Raw genomic sequence first — 15,214 nt, forward strand, 5'->3', positions numbered from 1 at the left:
AGAGGATATTTTCAAGTGTGGAAATATTATCCCCTGGGGGGATGTAGAGGGATGCTAGACATATGTGTAAAGCAGGTACCCTTCCTGATGACATTGATGACCACTCACTGACCTATGTAATCAGGCAAAAGATCAATATTCCCAACTCTAACATGTATAGAACTACTCGGACCAACAAAAATTCTAATCTAGAAAGCTTCCAAACTGAACTTAAGGCATGTGACTTCTTCTTTCGGCATTTCCCAGTTAGGGGTCGCCACAGCGGATCATCTGTCCGCTCATGATTGGCAGTGGAGTTTTACAGTGTCCAGTTGCCAGCCTGGTGCCCAGCCTTCCACAGAAGACACACACACACACACACACACACACACACACACACACACACACACACACACACACACACACACACACACACACACACACACACACACCTAGGGCTAATTTAGAGTGTCCATTCCACCTACTGCATGTCTTTGAGATGTGGGAGGAAACTGGAGCACCTGGAGGAAACCCACGCTACCACAAGGAGGACATGCAGACTCCACACAGAAGGCACCCCAGCTGAGAATTGAACCAGACAACTTCTTGCTGTGAGGTGGCAATGCTAACCGCTGCACTGCCGTGGCCACCCACAACTTAAGGCATGTGACTGGTCACCACTAAAACACCCCCAACTAGAGGAAGCAGTGCTATACTTTAACACTGAAGTAAAAAACCAAATTCGGAACGCCCGAACCAAACTCTAAAACTACTGAAAAGTTAGCGACTGTTGAAGTAAGAAAGAGGCTGCAAAGCCAGATAAATTTAGCGCTTTCTTTCACTTTATTGTCAGCGTGAACTTCCTCAGAAAACCAGGATGCCTCCCAACATCCTGGTTTTAAAGACATGTACAGGAAATGATGTACATCGCAAATGACAATGTTGACATTTTTAAATAATATGTATAGAAACAAATATATATACCCTTTTTAAAAAATAATTTTAAATACATGTTTTGATGTAACTTTGTACATCATTATTAAAATAATAACACCTGAAATAAAAACCGAAGTTTAGTGACCTGATATCAAAACTTTTTGAATCTACCTTAACTAGCTCATATCCATGATTTCAATATAAACTGATCCAAAATAAAAACTACACCTGTTGTTGGTTCTTGGATGTAGAACCATGATTGACTATTATATACAATGGAAAAATTATTACCACGATTTAAACCGTGAGAATTGTGATCCCATGTAAACATTCTTAACGGTCTTTACTGCAACAATATCAAAATACAGAACAGAAATCACATGATACATCCCGTAGTGAATTGATCATTCACTTTTGAAATTTTTCCAAATGCTATTGTAACTGATAGAACACAATCACATTGATGCATTTTAAATCTCAACATAACACATTAATACAAATGTGTGGCACTCAATGACAATTGACTTTAATGAGATCATAGTTATAAATAAAGAAAAACCAGCTGAATTTAATAAACGCAGACTGAAGATGTATCTTTTGAGCAACATGGAGATGTCTACTACTCGAAATCGTAATATCTGAATACTAAGGTGAAACTGGTGGAATTGTGTGTTGTTGTTTTTGGACAATAATGTCTTGGATATTTAGGTGTACTCATACCTACTTCTATTTTGAACATATCCATGTGTGAATGTATACACACGTATACACACACACACACACATGTCCATATACATATGTGTATGTGTGCACACAAACATGTGTACATCCCTATACAAATCATCTTGAACTTATGAATACTCTCCTTTGACGTCCCGAGTGTGTGTATATATATATATATATATATGTGTATCCTAGTGGGATGTTCAGATTTTTATCTGGACCTGAAACGAACCCAAATGAAAAAACACCCTTACAACATGTGAACACATAATCACAAAATATATGTATATGGACATGTGTGTGTGTGTGTGTATACGTGTGTATACATTCACACATGGATATGTTCAAAATAGAAGTAGGTATGAGTACACCTAAATATCCAAGACATTATTGTCCAAAAACAACAACACACAATTCCACCAGTTTCACCTTAGTATTTAGATATTACGATTTCGAGTAGTAGACATCTCCATGTTGCTCAAAAGATACATCTTCAGTCTGTGTTTATTAAATTCAGCTGGTTTTTCTTTATTTATAACTATGATCTCATTAAAGTCAATTGTCATTGAGTGCCACACATTTGTATTAATGTGTTATGTTGAGATTTAAAATGCATCAATGTGATTGTGTTTTACCAGTTACAATAGCATTTGGAAAAATTTCAAAAGTGAATGATTAATTCACTACGGGATGTATCATGTGATTTCTGTTCTGTATTTTGATATTGTTGCAGTAAAGACCGTTAAGAATGTTTACATGGGATCACAATTCTCACGGTTTAAATCGTGGTAATAATTTTTCCATTGTATATAATAGTCAATCATGGTTCTACATCCAAGAACCAACAACAGGTGTAGTTTTTATTTTGGATCAGTTTATATTGAAATCATGGATATGAGCTATTTAAGGTAGATTCAAAAAGTTTTGATATTAGGTCACTAAACTTCGGTTTTTATTTCAGGTGTTATTATTTTAATAATGATGTACAAAGTTACATCAAAACATGTATTTAAAATTATTTTTTAAAAAGGGTATATATATTTGTTTCTATACATATTATTTAAAAATGTCAACATTGTCATTTGCGATGTACATCATTTCCTGTACATGTCTTTAAAACCAGGATGTTGGGAGGCATCCTGGTTTTCTGAGGAAGTTCACGCTGACAATAAAGTGAAAGAAAGCGCTAAATTTATCTGGCTTTGCAGCCTCTTTCTTACTTCAACAGTCGCTAACTTTTCAGTAGTGCTATACTTTAACACTAAATTCTTACAAATCCTAGACTACCATGCCCCTACTCGCTCTATCAGAAATAGGACTAAAACTGCTCCTTGGATGAGAAATGAAACTAGACATAAAATTACACTTGGAAATAAAATCTGGGCCAAATGGAGAACTACTAAAAACTCAACAGATCATCAAAAATTTAAACAGTTGAGGAACGCTTCCAAAAAATCTGTACTTATTGACAAAAAAATACTTTTACTTTCAACTCCAGCAAACCCACCAACACAAACCACAAAAGGTCTGGTCAGGTATAAACAGACTCTTACATCCAGGTCACTCTAAAACACCAACCCCATCAGGCACCACCCACAACAATCCTAAGCATATTGCTGATGCCTTTAATACCATCTTTACTGAGGCCATCCAGTCCCTAGCAAATTATCTACCCCCTGTTAGCACAAGCCTGTCATCCACTATAACTAGCTTATTTCCCTCATTTCATCTACAACTAGTTCCAACATCCCTCATTCACACCCTTCTCCAGAAACTTAAATCATGCACCCCCTCAGCTGACCTTCTACCAGTTGAATATCTGCAAAAAGCAGCTAAAGTCATAGCCTATCCCATTTACATCCTAATAAACAGAACAATTATTGAAGGAACAATCCCATCTATCTGGAAAATCTCCCATATCATCCCACTACATAAGGATGGTAACTCTACTGAACTCTCAAACTTTCGCCAAATCACCTTACTCTCTCCTTTAGCAAAAATTATGGAAAAATGCATCCACCGACAACTACTTGACCACCTTCTCCAAAATAACTTACTAGCTAGCTGTCAGCATGGCTTTAGGCCATTCCACAGCACCACCTCTGCCCTCTTATCCTTTTCTGACTGCATCAACAAAAATCATAATAACAACACTCTATCCTCTGCACTCTTTATTGACCGCTCAAAAGCCTTCAAAATGGTTAACCATCAACTTCTTATAGATATACTTAAATCCCTCTCCCTTGATACACAAGCACTACAATGGTTCCTGTCCTACTTAGAAAACAGACAACAAGCTGTGCTCTGGGTTAATGAACTATCCACACATCTTCCTGTTACCCTTGGTGTCCCTCAGGGCTCTATTTTGGGCCCTCTCCTATTATTAATTTTTATTAATGATCTTAATTTAACAATTCCTCAAGGTATCTGCATACAATATGCAGATGATTCAACATTAATATGCTCCGCTACTTCCTTATCTGAACTCCAGTCCCGCACCCAAAATGTATTTAACATAGTAGAAAACTGGTTCCTACAGTGCTGCCTTCTCCTGAACCCGAAAAAAAACTAAATTATTTCTCTTCAATGCTACAAGAAAGTCCTCACAGGGGGGCATGGCCAAGATGGCGATCTGGTAACAGCACTTTCTCAATAATATTTCAGACGGGAATTTTGACAAAAAAAGAACAATAACAGGATATTTTCGCTACTAACTACTTTGTAATATCCAGAGACATCATCAGAATATTTTTTATCAACTTTCATTGGAAAATTCCTGTCAAATTAAATACTAAAAAATCAACAGCAGCATCAGCTACTCAGAATGAGCCATCTCAGGAATCCACCTCAGGACCCAACATTCAAAAAAGATTTACATTCACTTATTTTAAATATTCAGGAGTTGACAACTAAAATAGATAAAATGGATAATAAATTGGACTCTTTTAAAGACAAATGTTCTCAACAACTTGAACAACTTCAGGAAATGCTCACACAACAGAAAGGTCAAATTTCTGTCATAGAACAGTCATTAAATGACATTGATTCCAGACTCCTACAAGAAGAACAACAAACTGAATTTTTACTTCAGCAAAATACACATCTTTTGGAGAAAATAGATGATATGGAAAACAGAATGAGAAGAAATAATATCCGAATATATGGTCTGCCAGAAAAAGCAGAAGGAGATAATATAATAAACTTTCTTACTACCTGGATCCCAAATGTATTAAAATTACCGGAAGCCCTTTCTTATGGTTTAGAACATGCACACAGGTCATTGTCAACTTCAGGGAATGCATTTTTAATCAAAAACAAACCAAGATCCATAATTGTAAAACTTTTCTCCACGCAAGACAAGGAACTCATCCTCAAGAATGATTGGACTAACTCACCCATTAAATATAATGATGCATTAATTAGATTTGATAATGACTACTCTACAAAAGTGGTTCTCAAGAGAAAAGAATACATCCCAATAATAAAAATCTTGAAAAAGAAACAACTGAAAACTCATCTTTTGTTTCCAGCAAGACTTCGAATTTTCCTTCCAGTAGGAATAAAATATTTGAAACAGTGGACTCAGCAATAAAATATCTCAGAACAAAAAACATTTTAACACAAGAAGAATCTATGGATTGGACAAACAGTACACCAAAAAGAAATGCAGAAGTAAACGACTGGAAGACTGTTGAACAAAAGAAAAAAAAAAAACTAAAGTACAAATAACTTATATATTCAATGTAATACAAAACTTTAAACAATGTCATAAAAACTAACAGTAATATAACAGGTACAATTTTTATTTATTTTATCTCACTTTAATTTAGAATAAATATAAACTAAGTAAATTCATCATTATCACTTAGGTTTATACAAATATATTTGAAACCTGATAACAGTGTTTTTCTTTCTCTACATCTCTGACTTAATCATTAACAAACAAAATGCAGAGTGTGATATATTTAAGATGTGTGCTAATTGATATTTGATTCAAGCTGATACAACCGTCCCACCATATATTTAGCTATACTAGCAATTTGTTATAAAATCTCTGAATGCTTTATTCATATAATATGTCTAATCTAAGCTTTCCGACTGGGGCTGGGGGCGGTGGGGATAAATACATTTTTTGATGAATGATATGTTTGTGTTAGATATTTTGCATGGTTGAAGTACTTAATTCATTATTGCTGTCGTAATGATTTACTTTATTGAGATTGAAAGACAGCTTGAGTGTGTGCACATATCTGGCTGTATGAAATATGATGTTGTCGCATCCCGGTGCACCACATAGGCTCTTACTGTATTTAACGTACATAAACAAAGCTTTCTGATTAGAAGGGGAGATAATGATGTGTTTATTGAAGATGCTTGATTTGTTCTTTAGCTATACAAAAATAAAAAAATAAATATATAAATAAATATTATCATGAGCGATACCTTGAAAGATAAGGAAATATTCACTACTTTCCCGTTCCATCCACGAGACAGCAGCTTAAAATATTCATGCAGGCAATGTCTAAATGTTGTTTTTCATTGTGAGCACTTCATGATTGCGTATGGCACCCTTTAAATAATACGTAATTGCAATATCACTAGGAAAGGAAATAAATCCCAAAAAGTGCACATCTTAAAATTCTCCAACTACAACAAGAAAAGGGATATGTATAAGAAAGATGATTGAGTTGTACTGGATGGTTGTAGTTAGTTAAGAGATTAAACCCTTATACGCTATTACAGTAATTTATTTTACTCTACTAGAATGTCATATTGAATCTTTTATATGCAGTAACGCACTAGGTGCTGTTTGTTTTATTAGGATGTGTCATGAAATATGACCACATATAACACAGATAAAACTACACAATAAAAAATATTACCATGAGCGATGCCTTGAACATTAAGAAAAATCTTTACTACTTTTCCCGCTCTGTCCACGAGACAGCAGCATTAAATACACACGCAAGAAACACCTAAATGCTTAATTTCTCATTGCAAGCACAAAGTGCTTGCATATAACGTCCCTTAAATAAAATGTAATTGCAGCATTACAAGTCAAGGAAGTAAATTCCAAAATGAGCACTTCTTAAAGTGCTAGTATACCTGAATTACGAAACTAACAAATAAAAGACATAAGAAAAGTTATGATACATTTATAATTACAGTATTAAGCACATAAAACATGATTAGATTTAGCAAACAGACAATAAACACAATTTTCTAATAGCTACTTTATATACTAACAGAAATAGCAACCTACACATAGTTATTGTTAGAAAAAAGTTAACTATTATTAGATATGCAGTAAGACACTATTGTATAAGTAGATACAGAGATTAATATTAAGAATTTCCAATACTAGAATATTACATATATACAACAGGAATCATAAATAATTACATAGGTTCATATGTTGGTGCAGGAATATCAACCCTAAAGCTTATATAAGCCTAATCATACTAATTTCCTGGATATTTCTTTCCACATTATTTGCTTACCTGGACTCTAGTTTGGTAAGGTGGCTGGTTTGATCCCGAGGGTGCTTTTCTCTCTACCATCCAATCATTAAGGTTCTTTTTCAGAGTCTGGCCACTCTCTTGGTCAGGAACCTATCTCTCCAGTGCATTTTACTTGAGTATTTTTGAACCTTAAGATGTGTAAAGATCATTACATGTATATGTAAATATATATAAATGTATATATGCATATATATTGTCATATAAGTTGACACAAATTTTGTAAAGAGTTCTGGAATATGACTTGAATAGCTACTTTCTCAAAAGTTAAGTGATAATAAATCTAATTATTTCATTAAAAGTGAGGAAGAAAATGGGAAATACTCATATAACTATAGAATAGATAACTTATAGCACAGATATTACATGATACAGACTCTAGAAGTGAAAAATTACCTTAAACAAATTATGTGTCTGATGAAACTACAATCTAAAAAGAACATAAATAATATGAGAATTTTAACCATAATATCTAATCGACAAGGTATTGGTGTCTTAGCAGTGTGAATTAAAGCAACTGTGTCATGTTGGATTGATATGTGAAATGTTGTACTAAGATGAAACAAATTTTGTTAAATTTAATTGAAAAATTGTTTTTGGAACCCTGAGTTTAAGAAACTCTATAAGTGAGATTAAACTAGTATAAGCATGTTATTGATGTATAAATATTAATACTTACACACAAAATTACATATAATTATCTATTAGCTGATCGTATTAACTCTTTGATATATGTAAATAGTGACATACTAAGTTATGAGGTTAAAAGACATTAGTCTAAACACTATTCACAGATTTAGAAGTTTTGTGTGGGTACTTATGTTACTCATGCAAAGAGGTACATTACCTCATAGAGATAGGAAAAGGTGTAACCAATTAGAATTAGTTAATTTAGAAGTTTCATTGTTTTCTTATACTGTTTTGGTGTCTACAGAAGATAAGCAGAACTTCCATATAAAGAATAGTGTACATTATACATATAGTGTAAGCCAAGAGTTAAAACTATGTATATTTACTGTCATACAAATTAAACATAAACCAACACATGAAATATCTGTCTATAAATATTAATGGACTGAATAATAATAACAAGGTGGGAAGATGGCCTAATGGTTAAGGTGTTTGCCTTACAAACACAGGGTGTAGGGTTTGCGTCTCACAAGGGATAATTGGCTAGGCTTAAAATGGCTCTTAAGGGCAGTTAGCTTAGTACTAATCTATGAACCTATGAACCTATAAAAAGAGGAGTCTATATAAATACATAAATCTACACAATCCACAAATAGTATTTCTTCAGGAGACGCATCTACTAGATAAAGATATAAACAATCTCAATATTAATAACTACACAGTATTAGTAAGTTCTCAATATAAACAAAAGAAGAGAGGAGTAGCCATACTAATGCATAATACAACAATTTCTCCCAAAATAATTAACACTTTTCAAGACACATCTGGTATGTTTTGCTTAGTGAATATAGAGTTGAATAGGAAAATATACGCTTTAGTTAACCTATATTGGATACCAGGACTTGGTGTAGAAACAGTAAAACATCATTTTGAAGAAATATTACATTTAACTAAAGGTAGTCTAATAATGGCAGGAGACTACAACTGTGTAATAGATGACAAAGATACAGATTCAAAAAGTAAGAGAAGAAAGTTACCTATATCAAAGACACTTATAAAATTTATAGATGCAATCTCCATAAAAGATATAAATGAATTTGCTGATCCAGACTCATTAATTTATACTTTTTACTCTCATAGATATAAGACTAGTTCAAGAATTGATAGGATATGCATATTCAATGATTTAACAACAAAAATAAGTAATGTCAAAATAATAAATTGTCCATTATCAGATCATAATGCTCTAGTTTTTGAAATGGAGCTTATGCATATAAATAATAATCCCATTACAAGAATACCTTCATATGTTACAAAATTAACAGACTTTAAAGAATTTTTTGAAGGTGAAATAAAAACTTTCCTTGAACTAAATTCCATGGAGAACATCTCAGAAATATACATCTGGGACTCCTTAAAAGTATATATATATATATATATATATATATATAGATCTGGTCCCATACAAATCAAAAAAGGAACTAAACAAGGCTGTCCCTTATCACCATTGTTATTTGCATTACTTATAGAACTATTTGCAATTCAGATCAGATCAAATAGTAATATTAAAGGCATCTGCATCAACAAAACTTTATCTCTTAAGCTACAGCTATTTGCAGATGATATACTTCTTACCCTAACAGACACCAATGCATCTTTACAAGCTTTGTTTAAGGAAATAAATAATTTTCAAACTATCTCAGGTTTACAGTTCAATGAAAACAAAACAAAAATTATGTCATGTAATACTAAAAAGAAACATATAAATAAAAAATATTCCAAATACATAGTAGAAGATAATAAAATAGTATATTTAGGCATAGATCTAATTGAAGACTTAACTGACTCACTTATATATAATTATAATAAAACACTAGATAAAATAGAGCAAGCGATATCTAACTGGTACAAATATATGTTTACAATGGGAGATAGATTATATCTCATTAAATCAATTATTTTTCCTAAAGTATTATATCTAATACTAAGTTATTCACTGCCACCACCCAATTATATCACTCAGAGATATAATAAACTAATATTACATTTTTTATGGTTCCCAAACAAACCCCAAATTGCCTTAAATAAACATTTACCAAATTGGGAAGATGGAGGAATCAATTTACCTGATATTATTTATTTATTTATTTATTTTTTTTTATTTTACATTTGTTAACCGGGCTAGTCTAGCTGGATACATGTCCATTTTCAGTAGAGGCCCGAGGAGAAAAGCTCCAATCAAACAATCAAACAGACAAAAAATTTATACATGTTAGAAAATAGACACCAATATAGTGATACAAAATATTGATTAATGTACATGCTGTAATTTACGCATGGAATAAGTTTCCTTTGGGGTGTACATAGACAAGATAAGGGTAAATAATTTTAATTGTGATTTGAGGTGAGAGGTTGTAGAGTTCTAAATAGAAGAACATGCTAGGATGAAGTAAGGCTAGTAGGGTATGAGCTATGAAGTTAGTCCGTGGCGACAAGGACATATCCATTGGGATATGAGATGTTCTTTTAGGTTGTTTTGAATTGGGTGCGTGAAGTTGAGAGTCTTAGGTAGTTTGGCAGTGAGTTCCATGGTTTCCCAATGGAGTTAGCGTGAGGGCATCCCCACCTGAGTTCTTAGCTTTAGTGGTAAGGATAAGAGAACTGTTGGATGATCTGAGGCTATTTAGATTAGAGTAAGGGCCAGAATGCTGGATAGTGATGGAGTTTTTTCAGGGTGGTTGACTATTTTGTAGGCCTCGGTGAGTTGATTAAGTTTGAGGAGATTAGGAAGTTCAAGCCAGCCAAGGGTCCTCAGGTTAAGACAATGGTGGGTTCGATAAGGAGAACCTGTTACAAATCTAGCAATATGGTTGTAAGCACGAGAGAGCATGTTAAGTTCACGTTTATGGAGGAAAGAGAAGACTGGGGATGTAGAGGAGAGAGAAGATGGGTGCGGGCTATGGTTAATTTGGTAGAGGGAGTTAAAAAGTTTTTGATTCTGTACATAGATCCTAATTTTTTATTAACGGACTTTATGGTTTGAGTAATGTGCAGGTCAAATTTGAGTTTGTGATCAATGGTTACTCCAAGTAGTTTGGTATTGGTGACAGGGGTTATATACGTCCCATTATTAGATTTAACATGGAAGGTTATTTTGTTAGTGTTTGGAGATTCTTTTTCCTGGGAAGAGGAAGCATTGGGAAAGAATAACAGTAGCTTCGTTTTAGTTGGATTGAGTAGGAGTTTCAAGTCGTTGAACCATTTTTCAATTTGAGAAAAACATTGTTGAGTAATAGTTTGGAGATTCAAGATGGAGACGTCAGAGCAGATTAGGGTGGAGTCGTCGGCATATTGTATGCAGGTGGAATTAGGGATGACTGATTTGAGGTTGTTTATGTAGATGGAAAACAGAAGTGGACCGAGTATTGAGCCCTGAGGTACACCTATGGAAATTGGGAGTAGTCTTGATTTACAGTTTTGCCACAGGACGGCTTGTTGCCTACCCGAGAGATAGGTCTTAAACCAGCTTAGTGCTGGTGTTTCTAGATGCAAGGCTTCAAGGGTGTTAAGAAGGAGCTGATGATTGACCATATCAAAAGCTTTTGATAGGTCCAAAAAGAGGGCAGAAGATATAAGTTTGTTGTTGCGGTTGTTATTGATGGAGTCAACAAAGGAAAGGAGGGCGGTCGTTGTACTGTGGTGGGGACGAAAGCCATGTTGGGAGTTGGACAGGAGATGATTAACAGTTAGGTAGTGAAGAAGTTGCTTGTGGATGCATCTCTCCATGATTTTCGCTATTGGGGATAAGATAGCTATCGGTCTATAATTTGAGATTTCCATGGAGGAACCTCCTTTGTGAAGTGGAATGATATATGAAATCTTCCAGATAGTAGGTATATACGTCTCAGTTATAGTTTTATTGATAAGGATGGATATTGGGTAGTCTATTACATCAGATGCAATTTGCAAGAATTCTGCAGGGAGGCGGTCAGCTGTTAGGGTGGTTGGCCTAAGTTTTTTTAGTAGGGTGCGATATACGAAGAAGATACTGGCTTTAGCTTGAACGGGGTTGGGGTGAGAGCATGCTGTAGAACAGCAGATTGTGAAGTGTAAGTTAGTTGACTGGCTAGATTTAGGACAGTCTCAGTGAAGAAGGAGTTGAAGGAATTGGCTACTTCTTCCTGTCCTTTCTCTACAAGATTGTCGGGGGTTGGGGTGGAGGTTTTCCCTGGGTGCAGAAGGTTGTTAAAGCCTGCCCAGAATTTTTTTGGGTTGTTCTGGTGTTTGTGCTGGAGGTGATAGAAGTATTGTTTTTTGTCCTGGGTAACAGCTGCTTTTGTGGTGTTTCTTAGTTGTTGAAATTTAATACGGTCTTGGGAGGTTTTTGTGGCCCTCCACTTGTCCCAGGCATGGTTACGTAGTTTAATTTTGTTTTTGGTTTCCTTTGTTAGCCAGGGTGCTATACGAGGTTTGGATCTAATTTGTCTCTGTGGGGCGTGTGCATCAAGTATCTTGAGAAATGTATCATTGAAGTGTGAGACACTCTCATTAATTGGAAGGGTTTTTAGTATGGACCAGTTGCAAGATTTCAGGTCTGCAAGAAATTGTTGTGGGACAAATTTCTTTTTGTTTCTGATTAATCTATAAAGGGGGGGGTTGGTAGTTGGGCATTTATGTTTCTTGATATAAGTAATTTGGTGGTCACTGAGGTCACTGGGAAGGGTACCTGTCGTATAGTAATTTGAGTCTTTATTATATTTTATTTATTATTTTTATATTTATTATATTATTATTATTTTATTGCTTTATTATAGCAATAACCCATGTGGTGTAATGCTGGATTACCCACGCTTGGCATGGTTTGGTCATGAGGATGAAGCCTGAGTGACCAAACAAAGCCAACCGTGGGTAAATCCAGCATTACCCACACCCAGAAGTGGTTATTGCTATTATACAATGACATTATTTAAGAAAAAAAATAATTACTTTTCTTAAATAATGGCATTGTATAATGCCTCCTTGCTGCCTTTCCGCAGCTGTCTGGTATTCTGCGGCACTTCTGATGTACTGCGCATGCGTATGCCTATGCAGTACATCAGAGCTGTGGGCAAAAGCAATGGAGAAAGCAAGATCTCCGTTGCTTTTTACTGTTTTGCTGTGTTAAATGGGTTCAACATAGCGAGACAGTTTTGAAAAAGCAACGGAGAAAGCAAGATCTCCGTCACTTTTTACAAACTGTTTCACTATGTTAAATGGGTTTAACATAGCGAGAAAGCTTTAAAATAAGCAACGGAGATCTCCGTTGCTTATTTTAAAGCTGTCTCGCTATGTTAAACCCATTTGACATAGCAAGACAGGTTTAAAAAAAATGCAATGGAGAAAGCAAGATCTCCGTTGCTTTTTTTAAAGCTGTCTCACTATGTTAAACTCCTTTAACATAGCGAGACAGTGTGTTAAAAAAGACTTATACTAATGGAAAAAGTCCAGGCAACCGGACCTTTTTCCATTAGTATAAGTCGATTTACAATGTGCACGCTGACCAATCAGCGTGCGCATTTTGGAATATTAATGGCGGGTCATGGTTTAATGAGATATGTATTATGTCCTCTGTTGTTAAAAATATAACCCTATGGTTAAATGATCACTACAAACTTATATGGAAACAATTACATGAACAGGTCTATATTGAACTTAATCATAACAACATATCAGATCATTTAACTATAATACCATTTCCTTTAGTTTGGATGTTAAAAGATTATCTAGAAGATTAAAATAATAAACTCCCATCCAAATATATGAATATCCTATCCCACTAACAACATTTAAAACATACATAAGCAAAGTACCAAATATTAATTCATGGTTCTTTCTGACCTTCCCTATAGCTTTAACACCCACTATCCTTGATACATTCCAAATTCAGAAAATCAGTATCCTCAAGATAAGCTCAATAAGCTACTAGCATCAGCTGGTGGAACAAGACAAAATATTAACTAAAGATCAGATAATCAGAAAATACAATGTAAATAATGACTCATGTTTACTTCTGCAAAATCTAAGGCAATACCTTATAAATAGAATTGGACAAATGCAAGATACAGTCAGACATACTGTTCCAAAGTTTATTGAATATTTTATTATAATTAATAATCAACCTTATCAAGGTGCTGGATATCTATCTAAAATTTACAAAATAATTAAAACAACAAAAATATACCAAACAGACACCTACTGGAATTATTATACACAGATAAACAATCACCCTCCTAATGAAAAGGAAAAAAAAAGATTATTTTAAAATCTTCTAAGAAGTCATCATTATCAATAAACTTGCAGCTATTCACTTGGAGATTTTTGAATATAAGTTTTTATACACCACATAAAGTATCTAAGATGTATGCTAGTGAAGATCTATGTTGGAGATGTCAGACTAAAACAAGAGCTGACTGGCAACACATTTTTCATGAATGTAACTGTCTTACTTTGTATTGGAATAATATTAATTTTTTTTCAGACTGTATTTAATGATAATTATCAACTATCAAAATCTATGATTTTATTTAACTCTCCTGTTCCGGATTGTGTGCCAAAAAAAAATTTTTAAATCTTATGGACTTTAATGGCAGCAGCTTGCAAAATCATCACCATTCACTGGAAAAGTGAGACTCCTCCTACATTTAATGAATTTAAAAATTTAGCTAGAACAGTTAGACAAATGGAAATATCTAAACTGAAGAACAGAACTACCAGACCTACATCCTTATACAACTCTTGGATGAAAATACTAGAAATAATTGAAAAAATGGACAAAGATATATGAACTTATATATCATTCTTCATGTTACACTTTAAACTTATTTATAGCTTTCTTCTTAACAGACCCCAATGTATATATTTATATAATCTTTTTAAAGTTTATAGGTTTTACAATTGTATATATATCATATTCTTTTTTGATTTCATGTAATATTTGACAAATTATAAATAAAAAAAAAATGAGAAAAAAAAAAAGAAAGTCCTCACAAATAGACTTCACAGTGATATCTAATAATGACATTGTTATATCTCCCAACCCAACCACCAAACTCTTAGGAGTAACAATAGACCACAACCTTACCTTTGACTCACACATTAATACTACAATAAAATCAGTTAACAGAAAGCTAGGCTCCCTTTACAGGATTAAACCCTTCCTTACTCCAACAGCTAGAACTACTCTTGCCCACACCCATCTTATCTCTACCTTTCTCTACGCCTCACCCATTTATATCAAACTTTCTAAAAACAACCTCAACAAATTGGCATACTCCTATAATAACATTGCCATATTTGCCACAAGCTCCCCATTTAGAACCCACCATTGTCACAATCTCAAATGACTTGGATGGCTAGAACTCCATAATCACTTTCTATTTTACCAGCTT

The sequence above is a fragment of the Protopterus annectens genome, chromosome 2.part1, assembly GCF_019279795.1.
Source record: "Protopterus annectens isolate FY-2018-M chromosome 2.part1, PAN1.0, whole genome shotgun sequence".
In the NCBI taxonomy this organism is placed as follows: Eukaryota; Metazoa; Chordata; order Ceratodontiformes; family Protopteridae; genus Protopterus; species Protopterus annectens.